A 27,662-nucleotide genomic window follows, 5' to 3' on the forward strand; every position below is an offset into this window, starting at 1 on the left:
TCCATAGAGTAGCTAACAATGTATTAGCCTATTAGTTCCAGAGTGGAGACTTCCAGGGAGAGAATAAGGGAGACAGAGAGATTGAGAGAGAGAGAGAGAGAGAGAGAGAGAGAGAGATACAAGAAGCCAGTTTTATGGTGACTTAATCTCAGAATTGACATCTCATTACTGGTACCATATCTTATTGGTTAGAAGTCACTAGGTTGTGTCCACATGTAATGAGAGGGGAGTATACACCGAAGGGAATGGACACTACGAGATGGGAACCACTGGTAATCATTTCAGATGCTCACTACCAGAAAAAGATCAATGGCTTTTTATGCTTAGGTCATTGTCTGCTAATGTTTGATTTTTCATATTAAACAGATACTTACTGGTTGAGGAGTTATATTATTTTAACATTTATTTTTTTTAATTTTTATTTATTTATGATAGTCACAGAGAGAGAGAGAGAGGCAGAGACACAGGCAGAGGGAGAAGCAGGCTCCATGCACCGGGAGCCCGACGTGGGATTCGATCCCGGGTCTCCAGGATCGCGCCCTGGGCCAAAGGCAGGCGCCAAACCGCTGCGCCACCCAGGGATCCCCTATTTTAACATTTAAAAAATATTTTATTTATTTATTGACAGGGAGAGAGAGAGAGAAAGAGAGAGAGCAAGCACACACAGAGGGAGGGGCAGGCAGGCAGAGGGAGAGGGAGAAGTGGGCTCCCTGCTGAACAAGGAGCCTGATGCGAGGCTCCATCCTAAGACTCCGGGATTGTGACCTGAGCCAAAGTCAGATGCTTAAGCAACTGAGACACCCAGGGGCCCATTAACAGTTTTTCTTAATATCCTATTTTTATAGAACTTTTTTTTAACATGGATCCTAGATTTCTGTGGACTTTAGGTATTGATCATAAATAATAAATAGAAAGGACAGAATGGCTACCTATGTTTGACTTCTTTGGTCATGAGCTGTGTGATGTTTGGATTTATGTAAGGACACCATTTATTTCCCCTTGTACTTGTAGAAACTTAGCTGGACCTGGTATTATCATATCTGCAGAGAACACAGTAAAGCTTCAGAGAGCAGAGATATTATTTTTATATTCTCTTATAAAAAGAGACTTAGATTATTTGTAGAACAATTTTTCCTCCTATTGAATTTATAAAGGCCAAAGCTCAGGTCATTCAGTTTGACCCACTGGGCACTGAAATGCATCAGCAGGTATCATAAATTCCTATATGTGGTCTTAGAGCTGTGTTCACTAGCATAGATTTTTTGTACATGATTGTTTCTGGAAATAAGTACTGGCATATCATGTCCATCGAGCTAAAAGTAATATAACCTCCATTTTTCACACACACACACACACACACACACACACACAATCCCTCCTGCCTCAACCCCCTTTTAATTTTTTAAATTTTTAATTAATTTTTTAATTTAAATTCAATTTGCCAATATATAGTATAATACCACCCAGTCCTCACCACATCACATGCCCATAACCCAGTTACCCTGCCCCCTCACTCACAGCCTCTTCTGCAACCCTTTGTTTCCCAGAGTGAATTTCAGTAAAAAAAAAAAAAAAAAAAAAAAAAAGCCTCTCATGCTTTGTCATCCTCTCTAATTTTTCCCCATTCAGTTTCCCCTCTTTCCCTTATGGTCCTTCTCACTATTTCTTATATCCCATATATGGCCAGCCCCCGTTTTAAACGGTCTTTGGAAAACCACAAGGAAATGATCACAAGTAATGTTCAGAAGCTGCTAAAATCTAGAATTAGCAACACTTTTTCTTTTTTCCTCTGTTTTTTATTCTCCCTCCCAATTCCTATCTACAGATCTGCTTTGCCGTAGTGACTACCATGAAATTATAAATTTTTATTTTCCAAGATCAACTCTGAAATGTACCACAGTTTTGGAGACGGGAAACCAAGGACAACAATTAAAATTTAAAAAAGAGGAAAAAAAAAGTTGATGTTGTTTGAGCCACAGGTAAATAATTTGTTGATGCTCTGCATTATTCAATAAGAATCTGAGAGTATGTATAAATGTATTATATATATATAAATGCTGAATACATAAATATACGATAAACAATTTCTATTAAAATTATTGAATGTAGTTTGATCTCCTACCTAGTTCTCTATTGTTCTTTCCTCTATACACCTTACTTGGAAAGACCCTGTTAAGTTTCTGCCTATCCATACATAGGCAAAATTATGTCAAATGAAATGAAGTAATGGTATAAAAAGTTGAGCAATGGGAATTCAGCATCCAAGAATTGTGGGGTTGGATTACCTGTCACCAAAAAAAAAAAAAAAAAAAAAAAAAAATTGTGAAGCTTTGCAAAATGTTATTTAAACAAAACAAAACAATGGAACTGTAGATCTACCTAAATTAGGCAGAAACTAGAAGAAAGTCAACATTTGAAGATGAGAATGACATTGGATGAGATTTAAATATCTGTGGCTTTTTGTCTGAGAGTAAAGATATCGAAAGCTTGATATTTACTGGCTAGATACTTCAGAAGATTTTCGGCACAAAAATCATAAAATATAGGCCCAGAAAGGAGAGAGTTGCAGGGAGAGTAAGCTTCAGAATCTGTACTAAACCTTTTCAAATGCTTACCTGAACGCTGAACTACACAAGCATGGAAGATACTTCTGAGTGTTGGGTAAAGACAGTAATTGCAAGGTGAAAGAACTGAGCAAAGATTTTGGATGTTTCCTTGCATAAGTGGGATAGAGACTGGAATTTGAGTCCAGCAAAATAAAGTCCCAGTGAATAAAAACATAGCAAAACCAAAAAGCACAGCAACAAAAAACTTTCAGAGAAACTTAACTGAGTTCAGGGTCTCTACAAAGTATTAATGTGATTAATACTTATTAATCACAGTTTCTAGACATGTTTTATGCTATGTTGTTGAGATTCTTGGTTCTGTTATATTTCTCCAAAAAGTGTTGATGTTTTTGTTTCATCAGGTTACACTCAGACTGTCCTCTGTCTTGTCTGTGTAGAACAACATTTTCAATCTCTTAGTTCTTTTGGTCTTAATTGCAAGCTCCTTGGAGACTAATACATGCATGTTGAGGAATCAGCCTGTCAATAGCATAAAGTATAGACACAGAATTCGTTTATACACATAATAGTTGTGATTGTCTGAGCTCTCTTCCCCTGCTTTTAGGGCCAGAAGGATGAGTTTTTTTTTTTTTTTTTTATCAGAGGTATAGCTGTCTTGTGCTGCAAATGCAGTTGCCCTTCAAGCTAAATCTAGAAAATTGAGGTACTCACCCAGTGCCACAATCCCTATTCCAAGTTTTGACTCACCACTCAAATCTCACTGCTTTTGTTCATCCTCCAGAGACATTTTGTATTTTGCTCAGGATTTATAGTCATTCCTTTTGGGAGAATTATATGTTAGGAACCTACTCCATGGCACTGGAAACAGAACTCTCATATTCATGTCTCTTGGGAACGAGAAGAGGGAATTCTAACACAAATTGGAAAGTTTTTAATTTTAAAATTGATTTTGCTCTCCTATCTTTTATTAAGGAAATCTGTTTCACCAATTTAAAATTTAAAGAAAATGGAAATTAAGACAGAAAGAAAGAAAGAAAGAAGAAAGAAAGAAAGAAAGAGAAAGAAAGAAAGAAAGAAAGAAAGAAAGAAAGAAAGAAAGAAAGAAAGAAAGAAACCCTCATCTGACATTAGATCTCTCAGAGAAGATATCTCATTGATAATGTCAATACCCCTCAAGTGAAGTGTGAGGATCTCATTTAAAGGTAATAAGGAAGGGTTCTTAGTGGATCGGACTTGTGACAAATTATTTAATCAGGTATCTAAATGGTTTTTTACTTGGCAGGTGAGAGGTAAAGAGCAGAACCAAAGGCAAAATTGAAAAAGATACCGTAGTCACTATCGTTTGATCGAAGTGGACTTTTGCTCATGTCTGTGGTTTCGTTCCTATCTTTTGTCTGTGTTCTGACATAATTACAATGTGGTCTTCATTTTATCTCCTTCCATTACCATCAGATAATGACCATGTCTTATGTTGTATTCAGTGGCATTAATCATGTTTGGTATGGAATAGTTATTAGAGCTAGCTGACACCAAGCTGACAACAGTCAGGGCCAGGTGTTCTGTTTGTTTGTTTCTGTTTTATTTTTCTTTTTCAGTAGAATTAGAAAACATGCATTAAAAATGTCATAAAATAGTGATGATTTTTTTTTTTTTAGAAATTATTTGTGAAGCTATCTGTTGTAAATGACAATTTTGTAGAGCAAAAAGATATTTGATGGCCTTTTTTTTTTTTTTTTCTTCTATTTTCACCAAGTGAGGCAGAGCACAGCCTTAGTAACATGATTGTTACCCAAAGGGGAAAATTTTTTGGCATAGGCTTCCTTCCAGTGTCTAAAGTTCAAATTGAGAATTGTTTCTCCCTTATTTTCACAGAAAGATGTAGGCCTTTATATCATAAAATATTTTTGATAAAATATAGGTCCGAGTGAACAAGATTTACTCAATTAGGAGGCGTAAAGGGGAATGCAAAATTTACTCTTTTAGCAAGTCTTGAGTAATTTTTTTCTAGCTGTTAAATTCACATCCTGGTGTGTTTACTGTCAATGGAAATGGCTTTCTATCATTGTTACGTTACTTGTATCTTTTTTTTTCTCTTTTCTATTAAACTGCAGAAGCAATTAGATCTTTGTAGGTCATTCAAAATCAACTCAAAGAGATTGATAAGGTAATAAATGTTATTAAAGACAAGATGCAGCAAAAATACTTTACCAATAGTATTCCTTATGTTTAAGAAATACTGAAGAAAATTCTTAAGGATGATTAAAATGAATATACAAGGAAGTAGGAAATTATAGGAAGAACAATCATTACTGAAAACATAAAAAGCCTGTGAGGAATAAGAATATTAAAAAATAAAAGACTATTGATAATTTAAACAACAAAAGGAGCTATTGAAGAATTTCTATAATATATAACTTTAAGTTAGCTATACTAGTGTGCAAAATTGATAAAGTCCCAACAAGAATGAGCAAAAGAAAGAAAATAGTATTAATTACCCATATTAAGAACAAACCAAAATTACAGCAGAGATATAGATCAAGTAATTTTTATAACAATATAGATGACATATGAAGTTAACAGTCTTTAAAAACACAACTTATTAAATCAGAGAAAAGATAATAGAAAATTAAGATAATTAAAATTAAATAATTGAATATCTTCCATAAAGATAACTCTATTCTTAAATAATCTCATTGGTGAATTCCATCAAATATGCTCAGGGGAAATATTATCAGTCTTAAACAAAATGTTTTAGATAATAAAAAGGTGGAATCACTTCTCAAATCAATTTTTTTGAGGCCAACATAATCCTAATACAAAACCTGACATGAGAAGAAAACTACTGTCCAATATTACTCATGAATATAAACACAAAAAGTCTAAACAAAGTATTAGAAAATCAAACCAGCAACATATCAAAAGGGTAATACATAACCATGAATAACCAAAGTGAATGAAAGTTTTAACAACTGAAAATCAATGTAATTTATCATATTAGCAAATAAAGGAGGAACATTTATTTATTTATTTATTTATTTAGTGGACGGGGAGGAACAGAGGGAGAGAGACAAGCAGACCGTAGAGCCCGAGGCAGGGCTCAGTCCCATGACTACAAAATCATGATCTGAGATGAAATCAAGTCAATGGCTTAACTAAGTCACTCAGGCACCCCATAGAGGATCACCTCAATAGATTTAGGAAAAGCACTTACTATGATTTAATACTCATTTATATAAAATTTTTCAGTAAATTATAAATACAGGTGAACCCCTCAATCTGGTAAAGTGTATTCACAGAAAATTAAAAAAAAAAAAAAACTGGCATCATATTTAATGGTAAAATATTAAGCTTATGAATTCCTTCGGTCACCATAAGAGAAAGATATCCACTATGATCTCATTTCAACATTTTACTAGATGTACTAGACAGCTCTGTATAAAAAGAAAGAAAAATAAAAGATATAAACATGCAAAAAAAAAAAGCAAATATTTGGATTCACATTTGACATACTTTGTTTTGAAAATCCTAAGGAATCTGCAACAATAATCATAATTAGTGAATTTATGGAGCAAGGTCCCTAGTCACAAAATATTATAAAAATGTATTATAATTCAATATACTACCAAATACAAATTTGAAAATAGGTCAAAACCAGTTACAGTGACCTTAAAAACATCAAATACTTAGAAATGAATTTAACAAAAATATGCAAGAGTGCTAATAAAACACTACATAAATTTTCTGAAATTATTTTTTTAAGCCCTAAATAAATGGAAGGATATTTATTAATTGATAGATTCTTTAGTCGAGATAAAAATTTGCTCCATTTTGATGTGTAAGTCCAGCACAATCTTAATCGATAACCCAATACAATCTTTTGAAGTTATCAACAATTTGGTTCTACTAATGATATAGAAGTATAATCTTGAAATAAAGAAAAACCTGGAGGATTGAAACTGCCACATTTTAAGATATATCAAAAAGCTGTGATTATTAATATGGTGAGGGATTAATGTGAGGCACAAAGGGTCCAATGGGACAGAATAGAATATATAAGATCAAATGTGTGTGTGTGTGTGTGTAGTATCCTATTTGTTTATTTTCAAATAAATTTAGTTTGTTATGAAAATAAGATCTACTTAATTAACCAGGCTGAAGCAATTGGCTATCCATATCGAAAGAAGTGAACCCTTAACTCACACTATGTCAAAAAATTAATCTAAAATGGAATATAGATATAAATGTGAAAGTAAAAAATATTTAGATTCTAGAAGAAAACATTGATGAATGTCTTTGTTATTTGATATAAGAAAAATTTCTTAAACAACACACGTTAATAGTCTCTCCATTAATGCATGTGTGTATGTGCATATATATATAACATGTATATGTGTGATGTAAATGTCTATATATGGTAAATTTATAGAGTTTATATATATATAAATATGTATGTATGCATATATATGTATGCATATATATATATGTACCTATATGTATGCATATATATATATGCATACCTGTAAATTTAAAACTTGTACTCACCAAATGATACCATTAAACAAATGAAATTCACAATCATATGAAATCTTTTCAATATAGATATCCAACAAAAACCTATATTTTCCAAATACAAATATTTTGACAATAACAAAAAGTCAAATAGCTTAATACAATGAAAAGCAAAAGACTTCAACAAGTACTTCATAAAATATATCCAAATGGCCATGAAGCATATAATAATGTACCAAGCTCTTCAAGTCACCAAGAAAATGCAAACTAAAATCATAGGAAAATACTGTTACATATCTCCCAGAATGGCTAACATTTAAAGTATTACAAATCTTTCAGCAACGGCAGCCCCATGGTTGCAAAGAACAAGATGATTCTCAACGTAGTCATAGAAGGTCCTGGTTTCAATTATTGCTTAAGGTCAGAATTTCAAGGGGCCTTTTATTCTTAATTATCTAATTTCATTTTAAATAAGCATCATGCATGCTTTTGGGATGAGGATTCTTTATTGCTTTTAGTTTTTGGTAAGAGCCATCTAGTCCAGTCCCTAATGTACCATAGGCTCATAATACTGCTGTATGAAGAATAACCTTTTCTAGGGATAGATAGATGCACCCCTATATTTATAGCAGCACTATTTATAATAGCCAAATTATGGAAGCAGCCTAAGTGCCCATTGATAGATGAATGGATAAAGATGTGATATATCTATACAATGGAATATTACTTAGCCATAAAAAGAATGAAATCCTGCCATTTGCCATGACATGGATGGAGCTAGAGAGTATAATGCTGAGTGAAAGAAGTCAGTTAGAAAAAGACAAATACCATCTGATTTCATTCATATGTGGAATTTAAGAAGACATAGACATGGCCAACATGCATATGAGAAAATGCTCTGCATCACTTGCCATCAGGGAAATACAAATCAAAACCACAATGAGATACCACCTCACACCAGTGAGAATGGGGAAAATTAACAAGGCAGGAAACAACAAATGTTGGAGAGGATGCGGAGAAAGGGGAACCCTCCTGCACTGTTGGTGGGAATGGGAACTGGTGCAGCCACTCTGGAAAACTGTGTGGAGGTTCCTCAAACAGTTAAAAATAGACCTGCCCTACGACCCAGCAATTGCACTGCTGGGGATTTACCCCAAAGATACAGATGCAGTGAAACGCCGGGACACCTGCACCCCGATGTTTATAGCAGCAATGGCCACGATAGCCAAACTGTGGAAGGAGCCTCGGTGTCCAACGAAAGATGAATGGATAAAGAAGATGTGGTTTATGTATACAATGGAATATTACTCAGCTATTAGAAATGACAAATACCCACCATTTGCTTCAACGTGGATGGAACTGGAGGGTATTATGCTGAGTGAAGTAAGCCAGTCGGAGAAGGACAAACATTATATGTTCTCATTCATTTGGGGAATATAAATAATAGTGAAAGGGAATATAAGGGAAGGGGGAAGAAATGTGTGGAGAAATATCAGAAAGGGAGACAGAACGTAAAGACTGCTAACTCTGGGAAACGAACTAGGGGTGTTGGAAGGGGAGGAGGGCGGGGGGTGGGAGTGAATGTGTGACGGGCACTGGGGGCTATTCTGTATGTTAGTAAATTGAACACCAATAAAAAAAAAAAACAAATAAAGATCAAGCACCTTTTGACAACTAAAAAAAAAAAAAAAAAGAAACAAATCAAACGGACAAAGGGGTGGAGGCAGAGAGAGGGAGACAGGCCAAGAAACAGACTCTTAACAACCTGATGGTTACCAGAGGAGAGGTGAGTGCAGGGGATGGGTGAAGAGGTGATGGGGATGAAGGAGGGCGCTTGTGATGAGCACTGAGTGATGTAGGGAAGTGTTGAAACACTTTACTGTACAGCCGAAACTAATATTACACTGTATGTTCACTAACTGGAATTAAAATAAAATCTAAAAGAAACTCAATAGACTTCCCTGACACAAAATAGAATTAAAAGTTTCTGTCTTTTGATCTATAAACAAATAAACAAACAAAAAAATATTACAGGGGTGCCCAGGTGGCTCAGTTGATTAAACATCTGCCTTTGGCTCAGGTCATGGTCTCAGGGTCCTGGGATCAAACATCGGGCTCCCTTCAGAGTGGAGAGTCTGCTCCTCCCTCTCCCTTTGTCCTTCCCCCTCCCCTGCCCTGACATCACTTGTGCTCTTTCTCTCCCTCTCAAAAAAATAAATAAAATCTTTTTTTTTTTTTTTTTAAATAAGGTGTTTAAGCAATCCAAGTGTTGACGAAGATATAGAGTAACAGATTTTTATACATTGCAGGTGGGAGTGTAAAATGGTGCAAACACTCAAGACAATTCTTTCGATGTTATAATAAAATTAAATTTACATGTATCCAGTACCTAAGTGATACTACTCCTCCTCAGTAAATATTCAAGAGAATGATTGCTTGTGTACATGAATATTAATGTTTACAACAACCTTTTCATAAGTATACCAAAGTGAAAATACTGCAAATGTCCATCAAGAGGGAAATGGAGAAGCACCCGTGGCATAGTTCTACAACAGAGTGCTACACACGGAGAAAGCAAAAAAGATAATGATGCATACAACACGAAAAATGAAAAGAAAGAAAATAGAAATTACCTGTGATTCCAGCACCTTGACATGCTAACCACAGGTTTTAACAGTGGTAACTTTTCTCACTGCAAAATGTTTTCCAACTATATAAGAACGTGTGTGGTGTATAACAAACATGCACAGCACATACAGGTTAGAATAGCACTTCTTTTCCATAAGACATGATAATTGATTTTCCAATTAAAAAGAGAACATTCCTTATTTCTTTAGCGCCTGTAAAGTATTCAATTACCTTGATTTGATAATCTGAATATTTAAGAACACATCAAGTCTGATTCTGAAAAAGTTATTAAAATACTTCCTATATTATATCTTAGAATTTATTGTTATCATTATTTGATCATTATGTCTTTTGTTCACTGAAAGAAAAAAAAATGTATGTATTATTTATGCCAAAAAAGTTTTTAATACCTAAAGTATTTAGTAAGTTCATAGATAAATATTATTAAACATAATGATGGACAGATTTTTAAAGGCAGGAAACTCGTTTTGATCTAATTTTGTTCATAAGCACTTTTTTCCCCTGTGATTTACACTTTTTCCCCCTTTGTTAGCAAAGTGGTAAATCTATCAAAACCTCTGTTGTTTATTTTTTTTTAAGTAGTTCTTTTTTTTAAGATTTTATTTATTATTTGAGAGAGTACAGAGAGAGAAAGAGAGAGAGAGAGAGAGAGAGAAAGAGAGCATGAGCCAGGGAAAGGGGTAAAGGGAGACGGAGAAAGAGAAGCAAGGTCCACTGAGGAGGGAGACCAGCTGAGGGTGGTCCCGGGACCCAGGATCATGACCTGAGCCAAAGGCAGATGCTTAACCAACTGAGCCACCCAGGCACCTCTCAAAACCTTTTCTTAATAGAAAAATAGAAAACTTTTACAGACTCTCAAAGCAAAGTGCTCTCACATGTAGCCAGAGTGTTTAAAGACATTAAAATGCATTTTATACATTTTACTACCTTGGATGATTTTTCTGGCTTAACTTGTTGTAAATGAAATGTAATTTGTCTAAGAGTAAAATTTAGTTTTTCTCTGACTTTTATTAAGAATAAAGAATTACTATGTTTTCCCACTCTTTTTTCAAAATGAAAACTGAAATTGTCTTTCTGAGAATTATTTTATAACTGTTTTCTAAGAGTATTAATTTTTTTTCAGTGGGATTAAAACCTACTGGAATTCTATCTAGGCCAATGTTTTCAAAATGTGCATGATTTTGAAATGATCTAGGTATATTCAAAAGTTATGAATATTTGAATATTGTATTATCATAGAAACACTACTACCATCTTGTTTTAACATGAAACGAGTACAATTTTGACATTGCAGTGTATTTTCATTAAACTTTCCATTAAAATTAACTGTTAAACAGGAATAATTAATACTGAACAAGAACAATATATCAGAACTCAGGGGAAATAATTTGCACCAGTGAATAAACAGATCAATATAAGCTGTTGACTTGTAATTTTTCAAAAGGTAAAATCATGGCTCTCAGTCAAATATAAAATGATTTCAGATAATTTATTAATAAATGAGAGCCATTAAGATGTTAAACCGGTCTACAGGCCACCTAAGAAATTAGCCATATACAGACAATGTTAAAAAATAGAGTAAGAATTCTGAGTTAGATATAGAGCTGTTTACTAGATTTAACAAAGAAATATAAAGGATATCCAGTTAAATCTGAATTTCAGATAAATAACAAGTATTTTTTTTTAATATAAGCACGTTTCAAAGTATAGGACATACTCATACTAAAGAAACACACCCTGTATTTGATCTGCTGACCCAAAATAAAATAGCAATACCCAGTAACTATTTTATTAGTAAACACTTGGCAATTGGAAGATTTGATTAAAATATATCTCCCGTGGGCATGTCAAGGAGGTCTGAAAAGCACAGAAGAGTTGGGATAGGTAGAAAGTTGCCATCGCACATGGGGAAAATGTAACTCTCCATAAGAGCCAACCCTGACAAAATCCCTTCTTCCCATAAGGAAGAAAACAAAAGAAGGGATGGCTTATAAAGTGAGACATAGGAAAGAAAAGGAAGTCCTGATGCTTAGGGAGCAGAACCATGACACTGAAAACAGGATTCCTGCTCTGCCTCCTTTCCATAACATCTAGCGTTGTTTAACTCCTTTGCTAAATTAATTAAGCACTTCAATTAATAGTCATCTTGATTGGAGCAATCAATCAATCATCAGGTTTGTCCTGGTGCCTAAAAATGTCTCTCCAGGGATCATTAAACTTTTACTAACTTCTGGGGACACACAAACAAATGTCTACAGACATATTATTTTGGTATCCCACTTCTCTTTGCCATAAACTGTGCTTAGTAATGGCTATGAAATAGGTATTATTTGCATCATTCTAAGGATGAGCAAACATGCTTACAATATCTTTGATTCTTTACTATAGCCACAAAGCTAGAAAGTGATAGACCTAATATTTGAAGCCACTTCTGCTTTTTCTAATCAACTTCTAAGCCAGGTATCAAAACTCAGCGATAGTACACTTAAAATGGGACAATTTTATTGTATGAAATTATTAAAGCTGAATTTTTTAAAAAGTAAAAGAATATGCTTCTTATGGGCAATGAAAGTGTGAGTCGTTTTTGTTCTGTCTTTTTTATGTTAAAAGCATAGTGATAAATGTTATCTAGAATGTAAAATAAATAGAGTTAGACTACTGCTGACAACAATACAGTATTGAGATTAAGAGGTAAACTCTGGCGTCCTATATGCTCATTTAGAAACTTGTGGTTCTGCCCCTAATTAACTATATGATTTTGGGAAGAATTACTTGAGCCCCCAGAGTCCATTTGTTCATCTGTAAAATGGACTAATAATATTGAGACTTCTTTGAAGATCTGATTAACTCATTATGTGTGTGTGTGTGTGTGTGTGTGTGTGTATACAGGTGTATGTATACATGTATAACATGTATAATATATACACGTGTGTGTATGTGTATACAGTACTATAGTGCACATAGTAGGCTCTTACTAAGTAGCACTGATAGTGGATGTAATGAGTTCCTCTTCCTGTATTTCTTGAAGATGAATTGCAAGGACATAGAGAAAATAAGAATTTCTTCTATTCAAAAATTTCTTCTATTCAAAAGTGTAGAGAGGGAAGAAAATGGCATTAAAACACCGCATTGCTAGAGAGAAGTGTCACAGGAGAGACAAAGAGGCCTATCACGGAAGTAGTGGAAAAACAACCAGGACGTAGCCCGCATGTCCATTAAGTCTCCTAAAAGATAGGAAGGTTACAAGTGGGGTCTTCTGAATTATGCTTTTTCCTTTGCAAAGACCTATGGTATTGCTCTCTGAAGAAATTAATTTATTCAGGAAACATTTATTAAGTGACTCATAAAAGCCAGGTACTGAAGGCTTGTATCCTGAAACTGTCAGAAATAATCTCTTAATGCATTTGGATCATTGAAGAGAGGAGATGGAAATAGCCATTAAGATATTGTAGCCCACTAATTTCCAAATATGTATCTTATCTTATGTTTGCCCCCTACCCCAAGCCATCTTGGAGTAGAAATAGTTTAGTGGGAGGTAAGGCAAACATCAGAAAAGAGTAAGTAAGGAATTCCAGTTGAAAGGGTACATGATTGAGGACAGATTCTACTGAGGGTGACCTGAGCTTCATCACTGGGGCTACTGGAAGCCAGTCACACAGGTGCCTCAGAGTGTACTAGCACATCAACTCCTGCAGAGGGGTGCTGGGGTAGGGCCGAGTTATCTCCTCAGCATTTCTGGCCCTCTTGTGGGCAGACGAAACACTGGGGTTGGGACAGAGAAAGTCCTCAGGCAAGAGGAAGCAGGTATCAGCCGATTGGAGTTGGGCAGATTTGCACAGAAATGAAAGGAGGAAGGGGATCTGGGTGGGGCTGATGGCCTCACAAATTTACATATTATTTTGATAAGACGTAGGTTAAGCAAACATAAGCAGGTTTTCTTTCTCTCTTTTTTTTCTCCTCGCTAGGGTTTCCTCAGTGTGTCTTTATGGGGTTGCGGGAGGTGAGGGAGGATGGGAGTCTGGCTTGTTGGAGTGCGGGAGGGAGGCGGTGCAGTTGGGCGGGAGGGATGGAGGTGAGGTATGGCGGGAGGGAGCTGGAGGTAGGTGTGATGGTCAGTTTGCGGGGGAGATGGCGGTTTCTTATTTCTTTCTGTCTGTTTGCGTCGTTTACGTTTTGGTGTTCGGGTATAGGGTCGTGTCTTGCTGTATTTCTTCTTCTTTCGTTTGATGCTTTTTTTTCTTCTTTCTTCTTTCTTTCTTTCTTTCTTTCTTTCTTTCTTTCTTTCTTTCTTCTTTTCTCTTTCTTTCTTTCTTCTTTTTCTTTCGATTTATTTATTTATTTGAGAGAGGGGAGAGGGAGAGGGAGAGGAAAGTGAGAATCTCCAGGCAGACTCCCACTGAGCACAGAGACCAATTGGAGGTAGGGGTGGGGCTATTCCAAGACCTGAGTTGAAATCAAGAATCTGGCACTTAACCAACTCAGCTCCTGGATAGGGCCATATAATTAGCATTTCTCAAAAGGTTTAACAAATATTCGTTTTATCTCCCAAACATCTCATAAGGCTAGGCTTTCTTAGTAATATCTTTGTATTCTAAGATCTAATCCCATTGCCAATATTTTATAAATGAGGAAAATTAGGTCTATATAAGTAATAATAGGTTCATAAGGACTAAAAGGGCAGACATATAGAAAAAGGTTACAGATTTGTCTGGCAACAGTTAGGGCAGTGGGAATTAGAATGTGTAACAGCAATTTCTTGTCAAACCCATCCTTATCGTTACCTTTTATAGACACTGCTTTTAGGCAATGGGCTTGAGCGGAAGGAGACTTGACCAAGGCACAAGGATCCACAATGACCACCCAACTGAATGTAAATAGGCTCATTATCATAAATAAATAAAAATTAAAAAAAAAAAAAAAGAAAGAAACACTTAGGGGAACAATATTTCTGGAATTTGGGCTCCTTCCTTATTAAATCAGCTAGGAACACTTACAACAGAAGTTAGCATGATAGTAATAGAAATAAAGCAACAATGCATATTTTATGGCCATTTATATCTTCCAAAGCACTTTCTCATATATGATCAACTTAAATTTCAAATTATTCAAGTTATTTCAGGAAAACCAAAGAGATCCAATATTGTCACTGTTGCCATATCCTTGAGTTCCAACACATGTTTCTTAGATAGACCAGATAAATTCTAAGCAAGTGTTTGGCCCCTATCTCTGAGGTCTGTAAACAGTGCTTCTAAATAGATATGCAAACAACTTGATTGTGAGGTTTGAAAAATCCCAATACTCGGGGGCACCTGGTGGCCCAGTTAGTTAAGTGTTTGACTCTTGGTTTTGGCTCAGGTCATGATGTCAAGGTTGTGAGATTGAGTCTCGTGTCGGCTTCATGCTGGGTGCGGAGCCTGCTTAGATTCTCTCTCTCCTTCTGCCTCTCCACATCCTGCTCACTTGCACTCCTCCTCCCCCCCAAAAAAAAGAAAAATTCCAATACTGACAATAACTATTCTTGTAGATGTATTTACTTGCCTGATAAAATTGAGGTTAAAGAGATTCCTACCACACAAAAGTTGTTTAACTTAAATATGAAGTGTCATATACATATACATACACTCACTATATATATATATATACATGCACTCACCATATACTGAGTGTTTCAGGACTCAGTTGTCTGATTGCGGTCCTCTTATTAATGTCTAGGCTTACAACAAAGGTTCTATAGTAGAAGAGATTTTGATGGCCATTATGTCTGTACGCACTTTCTCAGTTGAGCTACATTGGATTCAGTTTTCATGGAAACCGAGACCTTTGCTGGGTTGCCTATCTTCGGCGAGTGTCCAAACGTTCGTTGAGGTGCGCAAGATAAGTGCTCGAAATTGTGGGCCCACGGCGGGGCGGTCTGTAAACATGGCTGTTCTTGGTATGCAATGCGATTGTCCGAGGTTTGGAATCCAGTGATGTGAGGCCGCGACGCGGTGGCGTAGTAGGTTAGGCAGGCGCTTGGTTGGCTAGGTCATGGTAGTTAGTGAGGTGGTGCCTTCGGCCGCTGGTTGGGGCCTCTAGATCTTGGCTACTCCTCGCTCGAGCATCGGGGTGTCTGCCTCCTCCCCCCCCAAAAAAATGTAGATGCATAGATAGTTTGTGTGATTCTTGCGATAAAATGAGGTTAAAGAGATTCCTACCACACAAAAGTTGTTTAACTTAAATATGAAGTGTCATATACATATACATACACTCACTATATATATATATATACATGCACTCACCATATACTGAGTGTTTCAGGACTCAGTTGCCCTAGCCCACCCATTAACTTGCTACTCTGCACATATGTTGGTTTCCATCATTGCTGCCACTCAACCAGATGTTGAACATCGCCGTTCTTCAGCTATGTAGTTGTCAACCATCCACAGGACACACATTTCAGCTGCCAACTGTATCAGCTTTCCTGCATAAAACTTTACCAGAATACCACCAGGTTTCTGCAGAGGTAGGGCTATGTCACTATGGCTAGGTTCTGGGTAATTGTCATGCTTTTTTATTTTACCTTTTTAATGCAAGTAACAGGTATCCGTTTGGTTTCTAGATTTTATAATCGGAGAATTATATTTGTGAACCGCAGGAAGTCAAAGGTGGAAAAGATAATCATTCAGGAAAAAACAAAAAAATTTTATTCACAGTATATTCGCCTAGACTGCTGTGCATTTTTTCCCCTAGGTTTCATTAAACATCCTAGGTTGAACCATATGAAATTAATGTTTTCATAGTTCAAAATGAGTCAATTATTGGTAGTTTCATTCCATTCCATTTAAAAGATAAAATGACACAGGATAAGTTTGTAACAGGTAGCAGAACCTTTTCATGATGAGCTAGCTGAAATTATGATCTATATGTGGTGTAAAATTTTAGGCTGTGCTAGTAATCATAAAATCAGCTTTTCCTCATTCACTTAGTGAATATTTATTGAGTCATGATCACATGCATGCTATGCATAGGGCAGAGAACAGAAAAGATGATTTCTTTATCCTCACAAAATTTACAATTCAGTGAGCAGATGGAAAACAAATAATATAAATAAGTAAAAGTATGCACAGTGAAAGAAGGAAGTGCATGAGATCACCCTAAGTACCAAGGACACACAAAAGACAGAAGGAGTGTGAGAGCTAAGCTCTGGTACAGAACGACCAGAGATGTACAAAGAAAATTGAGTGAGGAAATCCTGAAAGCCGGATTTAAAAAAAAAAAAAAAAAGGAAAGAAAAAGAAGAAAAGAAAGAAAGAAAGAAAGAAAGAAAGAAAGAAAGAAAGAAAGAAAGAAAGAAAGAAAGAAAGAAAGAAAGAAAGAAAGAAAAAAGAAAGAAAAGTATTTCAAGGAAGAGAAAGTGACCATTGCTGTCCTTCCTGGGGAGGAGTTCCTTCATTGGGAATGCGGCACCACAGTGTTGCACCCAAGATTTTACCAAGGTATAATAATTATAGGAACAGAGTCGGTTCTCTAAGATATTTTTGAATGGTGGAAACATCTGGATCCTATAAAATGATTAGATAATAAATATCATCCACACCACTCCATCCTCGTATAAGGATGACTAGCAGCAGCACTACGCATGATAGATGATAGAAAACTACTTTAAACTCAGTAAACATATTCTGCCCATGTGCTGTGGATATTCGGCTGATATTGAAAATCCCCTGTGATTCTTGTTTACAGAATCTATGGGTCAGAGGGAAGCTGACGCACAAATAGAAAAACCTGCCGATCTTCAGAAAATGATCTTCAATTCCTCTTCCATTTCTGAGCTCTTTATTTACCGGGAAATGATGACTCCAACAACTCAAGTCTTGTGAAATACCAAGAACCTTTAACTCACACCCATTTATGAAGTCATTTGGCAGTGGCTCTTACACACAGAGCTGATTCCGGAGACGGAGCTATTTCCAGCTCCCCAGATGAGTCATTTAACCTCTCTTTACCCTTTAAAGATAGGAATAAATTGTTCCTTGGCCTACCTCACCGGGATGAAATGGCTATTGGTGAGATAATGTCTATGAAACAATTTGAATGTCTTAGAAAAAAGTGCCAAATGTTTTCAAAGCAGCTTGCTGGAATTTCTGACCCAAGGCTGAAAAGGGAACCCGTGAAACGAGATTCTTTCAGTGACTTTATGGGTACTGGGGAGGGATGAAGGGAGATCCTCTCTCTCTCTGCCTGCACACGGGACATCATTGCTCTCTGGTTACATGGAGGCGGAAGGAGAGAGGCTTACCTGCCTTGAACAAATTTCTGATGAATAGTTACTGCTTCCACAATGGTTCATGGGGCCTAGGCATATCTAAAAGATGCACATGAAGCTGTCAAAGACAGCAGATTGAAGGATTCTAATTTCTGAGAAGGCAATCTTCCCTGCTCCCTGGCTTATGGCATTAACAACTACCAATTTGGCCTCGGTTATAAATCTGGGAGTCATTCTGGTGTTCTTTATTCACCACATCCAACCAACCTCCAAACTCTCCACCCTCCATCACCACTCCCTTGCTCAGCACCGTCTGCCTCTTTATTAACATCTAAAAATTTTGCCCTATCGGAATTTTTCTTTTTTTCCTCACTTAGAATTATTTCCACTCCCAACATGGATTTCCAGATGATTATCTTCAGCCAAGACACCTCCTCTTGATTCCAAATAATAAATATAAAATTTACTGTTTGCTTCAATCGGGCTGCCAGCATGCTATTACCTTGATTACGGTGGTCCTCTCCCGCTGATTACCCAACCTGTAGTCTTTTTCTTTCAAGATTTTACTTATTTATTTGTGAGAGAGAAAGAGACAGCCCAAGAGAGCTAGCCTGAGCAGGGAGGGGCAGAGGGAGAGGGAGAAGCAGGCTCACCATGGAGCAGGGAGCCTGACGTGGGGCTCCATCCCAGGACCCTGAGGTCATGACCTGAGGCACCCAGGCGTCCCTCTGACCTACTATTCTCCAAAAGCACAGTGCTATTGCACTTCTGGCTTTTGTACATGTGACTACTGCCACGGATAGTCCTCCGTCCTTCTCAGGGAACAACAGCAGAGTGTACGGGTTAAGCCAGGGCTTTAGCAAAGATCAGGCGCCCTCCCCTATCAAACTAGCTGTCTTTGGGCAAAGTTCTGAACTTCTCTCCTCGTTGCCTCCTTTTCAAAATAGAGATAATAATAATACCTGCACCGTAAGTTGTGATGTGATCCGATGTGATAATTTATGCAAACTGCTTAGTACATATTAAGAAACCCAAAACATCAGTTATTACTATTATATTTTGGCTAAGCCTTACATTGTAAGTCAAAACTTGCTCATTTCCTTTTTGTAGACCTTTATCACCCCTTTCTGCCCCCTGCAGCAGGCTGACTGCTTATCCCTTCCTTTGTCTCTACGCTAACTTAGGTAGATAGTGGGAGAATCCTAACAGGTGTTTGAAATCATTTGTTATATCTGTCTTGTATACCGGATTGTGAAAAAAAAAAAAAAAAGACTTTATTCATTCATGAGAGACAGAGAGAGAGAGGCAGAGACACAGGCAGAGGGAGAAGCAGGCTCCATGCAGGGAGCCCGATGGGGGATTTGATCCCAGGACCCTGGGATCATGCCCTGAGCCAAAGGCAGACGCTCCACCACTGAGCCACCCAGGGGTCCTGGATTATGAAAATGTATTGAAAGGAGATCTGGGCCTTATTTCCCAAATTCTAACAAATAATAGGTCATTAATAAATAGGTACCAAAGAAATAATGTGGCTGTTACCACTTCTGAAACTCTACCTTCTGAAATGTCCAGAATCCATTCCAAAACTATTTCTGAAATTCAGTGCAATTTCTGCACGCATGTGTTATATGCTGAAAGAAATACAGCAATGGCCGGGTCGTTGGCCGTACTTTGCTCATAGACATGGAGAGACGTCATTATCATGGAGCAGGTCATCTAGTCATCATTCCATCTGCCCATTTGCAGGGACCATGGGGCTCTGTCTACATTCCCTCCCTTTGCAGGGGGGCTGTAGATTTCAACATTCTCTCACTCACACTTTTTAAAAATATAAAAATTTTAGGGGGATCCCTGGGTGGCGCAGCGGTTTGGTGCCTGCCTTTGGCCCAGGGCACAATCCTGGAGACCCGGGATCGAATCCCACGTCAGGCTCCCGGTGCATGGAGCCTGCTTCTCCCTCTGCCTATGTCTCTGCCTCTCTCTCTCTCTCTCTCTCTCTCTCTGTGACTATAATAAATAAATAAATAAATAAATAAATAAATAAATAAATAATTAAAAAATATATATATAAAAATTTTAAAGTAGTTTTGCTACTTTCAATACTATTTTTTTTTTAACAAAAGCAGCCCAAGCCATCACATTAACCACACACACATATGTGCACATGCAGTTCAATGGCTTCCACTCACAGCATTTCAACTGGCCAAATATTACATCCTTGTATGAAATGAAATATAACTTATTTAATCGTACTCTTATCATTGTGTGTTTATGTTATTTCAAAACTTTTCACTGTGATATAATACAGATTTTCACTTATGCTTTATTATAACTCGTTTATTTATTTTTTCTCCTTCGGGATACAAAAGAGAATGATAATAGCGAGGAAGGTACTGCAGATGGGCTCATTAAATACTGACTCTGACTCCCTTCTAGATTCCCCTCTGCACTCTGATATTTGAGAAACTATATTTACTAGATTCCAGGGTTCAAGGCCATGACAAGAAGTTTGGTCCCCCTTCAAGCATAGAGGTAGTAGTGTTTAGTGTTGGTTTCCAGCCCCTCGCATCCTGATGACCAAGTGATCTGCAGTCCCAGAAGAAGTTATTCATGCATACTGTTATTCAGTCGTCTTGTCTATGTTTCCCAACTTGATGGTTGGGGAAGATTTATGGAATCCAAGCTAAATTCTTCACTCCTTCATAGGATTATGGCTAATGGATGCTCTTTAATAAATCTTTCTTGCCTCCAATTAGCTACAGTGGATACTGTTGTCATCTACCAGGAATCTGGGATGATGTAGGTGATGCTTCTGGATTTTAAGCCTTTTGAATAAATAGTACTTCAAAGTATTTGTACTATTCCTACAAGCAGCACCTAAGTTTCCGTTTTCCTAAAACTTCATCACTGGTAGGTATGATAGTTAAAAAATAATAATTATAAATAAAAAAGACATTCTGAAGGACCCACTTTCAATCTAGCCATGCCTTTTTCCAGGTTGTGGAATGAATAAATGAATGAATGAATGAATGAATGAATGAATGAATAAATAAATAAATAAATAAATAAATAAATAAATAAATAAATAAATAAATTTTCTCAGTTGCATATTTTATTTCATTTTATTTTATAACGGGGAGGAAGATTTTATTATCTTTTTTTTTTCATTTTATTTTATTTTTTTCAATCATGATAAGTGTACTCTTCAATCCCCATCCCCTATTTCCCCTGTTCCCTCCACCTCCCCTCTGGTAACCATCAGTTTGTCCTCTATAGTTAAGAGTCTATTTCTTGGTTTGTCTCTCTCTCTCTCTCTCTCTCTCTTTTTTCTTCTTTTGCTTGTTTGTTTTGTTTCTTAAGTTCCACACATTAGTGAGATCATACGGTATTTGTCTTTCTCTAACTGATTTCACTCAGCATTAGACTCTCAATAACATATTTTAACATCGTCACTACTCTTAAGATCCCTGAATGTTACATATTTGACTATCTCCTATGGGCACATATTATATATACTTGATCTTATTAAATCTTGCAAATCCTAATGATTTGGGATTTTAGCCATTAACTCCTTCTACAAACTAGAGTCAACAAGCCTTTACGAGCATACTTACAGCAAGTGAATGAAAGTATGAGAATGTAAATCCATGTAATCTGACCCATTAGCTCAGACTAATTCCAGCTCATCACATAGCCTATGGCATCATCTGCTAACCTTCACACTCCTTCTCTTCATATGTTTAACTTATTAATTATGTATTAATTATTAGTATCCATTGTGGGTGAAGGAAACAATTTGTAAATAAATACATGTTTAAATTTAAACTTGTGGGATCCCTGGGTGGCTCAGCGGTTTAGTGCCTGCTTTGGCCCAGGGTGTGATCCTGGAGTCCTGGGATCGAGTCCTGCATCGGGCTCCCTGCATGGAGCCTGCTTCTCCCTCTGCCTCTCTCTCTCTCTCTGTCTCTCTCTCTGTCTCTCATGACATGTCATCTCATGTCCTGGGATTGAGTCCCACATCATGCTCCCCATGGGGAGCCTGCTTCTCCTTCTGCCTTTGTCTCTGTCTTTCTCTCTGTGTCTCTGATGAATAAATAATAAATAAAATCGTAAAAAAATAAATAAATAAATAATAAATTTAAACTTTTAATCATTGTGGCTAGTGCACCAGGCTAATTTACTAAAATATATGAGTGGTTTATGAAAGTTGCTTCGCTTAAAAACAAACCAGTGTTGTTTAGCTCACCTCTTCTTTGATAACTGCCAGACATGCACACGCCTATGCCATAAATAGTACGAAATGGTAAGTACGTTTATGAAGACATGATTTGCATACAAGTGATATGTGTAAGTCCCATCTTTCTTTACTAGGATATGAAAGTACTGATAGGGATGATCCACTGTTATGTCAAGTAAAACATAAGCTGTTTGCAAATGGTCCAGGACCCTAATTAGTGAAATGAGCCTAGTTCTGACACAGACTATCCTCCCCCCCCCCACCACACACACACACCGGTCTCTTCCGAGAGTATTGACCAGGATGTGTACTGTTTCAGGAATGGCCAAAGGTTGCTTCCATCACCTTGAAATGTTTGTTAAAGAACATACGCAAAAGCTCACTTGCAAGTAATATTTAGGAGTAAACAGCAGGCAAAAGTAGTAAAGAGACTAATGTCCTGGAACAAGGTAGTGCATAACTACTTTTCTGTTGGCGCACAGCCGTTCCATCGTTAAATTGACTGGCTGTGTGATTGGCTTGTTAACTGAGAATTATGTGAGACAGGAAATGGAACGGCTTCCAGGTTGCCTCTTCTGATTGATATCTTGAAACCAAGTCTTCTCTAAACTGAGTCAGTCAAAATTCTGATTTCAAAGTGAGCATTCAAATAACATAACTGACATTTGTCTCAAATAAAATGCTTATCTTCCAGGTAAAGTTAATAGGTCACTTCTTCTTGCCTCCTTAGCACCCATGTTATGTCATGTATTGCACTTACTACATCGGGCATGTGTGCCTTTTTTCTTCCTTGATGTTTTTGCTCCTTAGGTATTTTGGCGCTTGAGATTTTTTACACATTGTAGCACTTAGTTCAGTAGTTGATATTGCAAAATGAGGATGAAATATATGGATGAAAAAAATTCAGTTGCTGAGAAGTGGGCTCTAGAATCCTAGGCTATAGTGTAGGGTAAGGAAAAAATGAAGATGTCAAAAAGAAAAACTAGTGACTTAACATTTCCTAGGATATGTTTATTCGTAAGGGGGTATATAAATACTTAACACAGGGTATAATTAATGCTGCTATCTAATCTGATTGGTTAGAGGAAAAATAGGAAATGATTATTGTAGTTGAGTACAAGCACAGAGAAATTCCATCTCCACTAAAAGGTGATTTCTCCAAAACAAAAGAATACAATATTGAAACGTCAGACGCGATATTGAAATGCCGATGCCCTCTAAACTGCAATTTTCTCACTGTTAAAATGATGATAATGGCATTTGACCCATTTATCTCCTAGAGTTGATAGAAGAAATGAAAAAGAAAATATGTGAAAGTCTTAATGGATAATCGATTAAAGATCACTGCTTTATTTTCTGTTTCGCCACTTATTGACCTAACATATAGTATTTAAATTCCCTGACTCTGTCTCTTTATAAAAAGGAATAAGGGATAATTATTTTCTGTGGTTGCTACAAGCCCTGGGCTTCTATGCCACCCAGCAGGATTTCCCCTACCTACTGCCATCAGTTTGGAAAGTTCCAATGGGAATAAGATTAACCGATTAAGAATAAGGCTGATGGAAAGGATGGCATTAAGGACACTAGTTGATTTTTTTTTTCTCTAAAATCACAAGCTGGCTGATGATTGCAAACTAACTGAGATATTTATGATACTTTTAAAAAAAATCGAGTGTTTCTTTAACCCTAAAATACACAACAAAACTGAACATTGAAGAATATTCAAGAATCCATAAAAATGTTTTTGATTCATCTGGATGATATTCCCACTTAAATCAATCCAAAGGAAAATTAGTTAGAAATAGTTCTATTCCAAAAGTTAAAACCCTTGCTAGACAAAAAGAATTTTGTAAGACAGTCGTTGATCTTAGGAAGTTCAATATCTAGGGATGCCTAGATAGCTCAGTGGTTGAGCACCTGCCTTCGGCTCAGATTGTGATATCGGAGTCCCGGGATCGAGTCCCCGCATCGGGCTCCCGACAGGGAGCCTACTTTTCCCTCTGCGTATGTCTCTGCCTCTCTCTCTGTGTCTCATGAATAAATAAATAAAATCTTAAAAAAAAAAAGAAATTCAATATCTCATGGGAAAAATAAGATGTTATACAAATAATATTGAATGAATCAAAATATAACTTGCTATATGTCTAAGAGCTCATTTTGTAGGCTCTTGGAACTGTGTGGTTACTAAAAACATAGCATTTATCACACTGAACCCTCATTTCCTGAGACTTTCTACGTATTAAATATTTTTAAATTTGCATATACAGATGAATGGGAATTTACAAATATATTTGATCTTTCTGTATTGGATATAGCATTTCCCAGGTGGGAAATGTTCATTTACCTGTTCATTTGTGGTTGAATTTGGTCTCTCAGTAACATCGATCATAGTAGTAGTAACTACCCTTATATATTCATATCTCTACACATCGTGATATCACCATGTAACTTGTCTATATCACTCAGCAAGAAATTTGAGACTAGTAGATAAAATTTCCCTATATCCAACCAATCACAAAGTCCTGTTAATTGTACATCTTTGTATTTCTCATATTTCCTCTGTACCCATCGTCCTTACTTACATGGCCCAAGTTTAGGGCCTTAATTATCTATTACTCAAACTATTGTGATGCCCTTTTTGACTCTCTACCCCTGGGGAATGCCATATTGAAAAGAAAATTCTGACCATATCCTTCCCTAGTCTACTTCAGTGATTTCTCATCATCTTTTGGGCAGAGATAAATTCTATAGCAGAGATGACAGGGATTGCCTTGGTTTAGGCCCTGCCTCTCTTCCACTTTATCACCAGCTATTCCTCTTTCACAAAGAATGCTCCAGTAACAAAAAAGTTATTGTGATTCCTAAAGAACACCATACAATTTCAAAGTTCTGAGATTTTACTAAATCCTTTGCCTGTGCCTAAAAATTTCTATGTTTACAGTAAGTAACCTATCTTCATTCTGTGATATAAAACTCAATTATATTCTCCAGTAATATATTTCAGACAGTCCCAATCTCAGGGATGTGCTGGTAAGCTACCTTTGCATTAGCAGACTTCTCATCCCTCCATCCTAGTACTACGGTATAGTGGCTAAGACTGGGGCTTTGAAGATCAATGCATAGGGATTCAAATCTCTTCTCTTCCATTTTTTAAAATTACCTTAACCTTTCTAAGAAACTCTTGTGATTTCCAAAATGAAGTTTAAAATGATAATTAACTCATCAGAATGTGAAGATTGCATGATATTATGCAAATAAAGCCTTTTGCAGAGGACCTAAAACATAGGAAAACCTCAATAAATCTTATGTATTGCACTAGTCCTTCTCACATTGAAGGGAAATTATGTCTTCCTGCTTTCCTTACTGGACTAGAAAGATTTCTGAGAGTAGTGACCCTGGTGCATTCACCTGTGGATCTCCAGAGGTAGATCCAGTACCTGACAATTGATAAGGACCTAAAAACTCTTTGTTCACCCAAAACAAGCACATGGACCTTGCTTTACCATTTGTAGACACTATTAGGAATATTATCATGGTTTTAGAAATAGGAACTCATTCACTGTATATTCAGTTATTGTATCCATTTTGTACATGAAGAAATTGAAGTTTGAGGGATTAAAGTGATTGTTGAAGGTAAAGAGCTATTAAGCAGTAGACCAGCTGTGACAGTAGATTTTCATAGAGTAAAGCCTTTGTTTTATCTACTCTAGCCCAGCAGAGTCTCAACATGGAAACTCTGCTTCTTCTGACAGGATTCCTCATTAGCTACAAGAGTCAGACACGGTTTTTATGCTTGTCATCATTTGCACTTAATGCATCAGAGAATTTAGATTTTGCACCAAACAAAATCCATTCAGTGTGATTCTGTTGGCAACATAAGGCATCCAGCAAGCAGCTCTATGTTGATGCTCGAAGCACACCTTATTTCCTGGAAATTGTAGTGGGCAATCTGATTGGAATGAAGCATCAGACTGTAATGAGAAGCTCTTTATAAAATACATGTCCTGGTAAGAGAAAGATTATTCGTGAATAAAAGAATCGCAGCGACTTTTTACTTTCCTCAAAATACCCAGAGACTTGATCACAAGTAGGCTATAACGAATGCAAGTAATTAAGGCAACTACCACTAAATACCAAGCCATTTCCTCCCTTAAAATTTGAATATGTTAGCTAAGCAGGAAGGGCAGATTTTTGTCTCTGTCACTGGGATCACCTGACAGGCTGTATTTGGCTTGATCTATTCTACATAAGCTTGCTGGGGCCAGAACTATATTCTGATCCCAACAACTTCCTCCCCAAATGCTGTCTATCTAGAATTTGTCCATTCTTCACAGAAAAGAGCATATCCTTTCTCTAACACACTTTTCTTAAAACACAGGTTTCCTAGATTATGTAATATATAACGTTGAAGCATATATAACGGCAAGAGTCAGCAATTTTGACCATAAAAAAATAGAAGAATCATATATTTCAAATATAAGTGTTATGAACTCACCATCTACTCTCTATTTCTGTCTTTGCTATTCCTGCAATCTGTAAGTAGGAATCCCCTCTCTACTGCACATTGCCACAACATATTTTACACTTTTATTTTTATTATAATTTATATACATATAAATTCCTGCAAGTCGAATCAAGACTGGGGATGCCTGGGTGGCTCAGTGGTTGAGCGTCTCTGCCTTTGGCTCAGTGTGTGATCCCAGGGGTCCAGGGATTGAGTCCAGCATCAGGCTCCCCACGGGGAGGCTGTTTCTCCTTTTGCCTCTGCCTCTGCCTCTCTGTGTGTCTCTCATGAGTAAATAAATAAACTCTTAAAAAGAATCAAGACTGGGATATTATTGCATGCTTCTGTGAATGCTTCAGTCATCGATAGTTTGTGTCAGTGCAGCATGACACACTGTCCTCTACCACACCTGATACCCACAGTAAACCAGTGTAATTAGCTGCACAGAACAGCTACTATGGAACATAAGCACAATTCTGTTTTCTCTAGGACAGTGGAAACTCTGCGATATCTGTACCCTCCCCTCTCAGAAAAAACAACTAAAAACAAAAGTATGTGTGTTATTTTGTGAAGAGATCTAAAATTTTTGCACGGTGTAGATCCTTCCTGTCACGGTATCTCTATCTATAGCCTATAGTGTGTGTATGTGTGTGTGTGTGTGAGAGAGAGAGAGAGAGAGAGAGAGCTTTATACTATCTGGGTAGGAGGAGAAATATTGGGATATGCATTCTCTCTTTTAATATATAAAGATCTCTGTACATGTATATGTATATCTCCTATATACCCTACCTGTCAGCTGCTCAATAAATATTTACAGATTTATTGATTCTCACCTATAATTTATCCTTCTGTCAGAGTTGTTGCTCCTTTTTTTTTTTCTATTCAACTGGGCAAACATGTAAATAGCAAGACTTTAGATGTTGAAAGTATCTGAGATATTAACCATTTAGC

The sequence above is a fragment of the Canis lupus genome, chromosome 21 (genome assembly GCF_011100685.1).
Source record: "Canis lupus familiaris isolate Mischka breed German Shepherd chromosome 21, alternate assembly UU_Cfam_GSD_1.0, whole genome shotgun sequence".
NCBI lineage: Eukaryota > Metazoa > Chordata > Mammalia > Carnivora > Canidae > Canis > Canis lupus.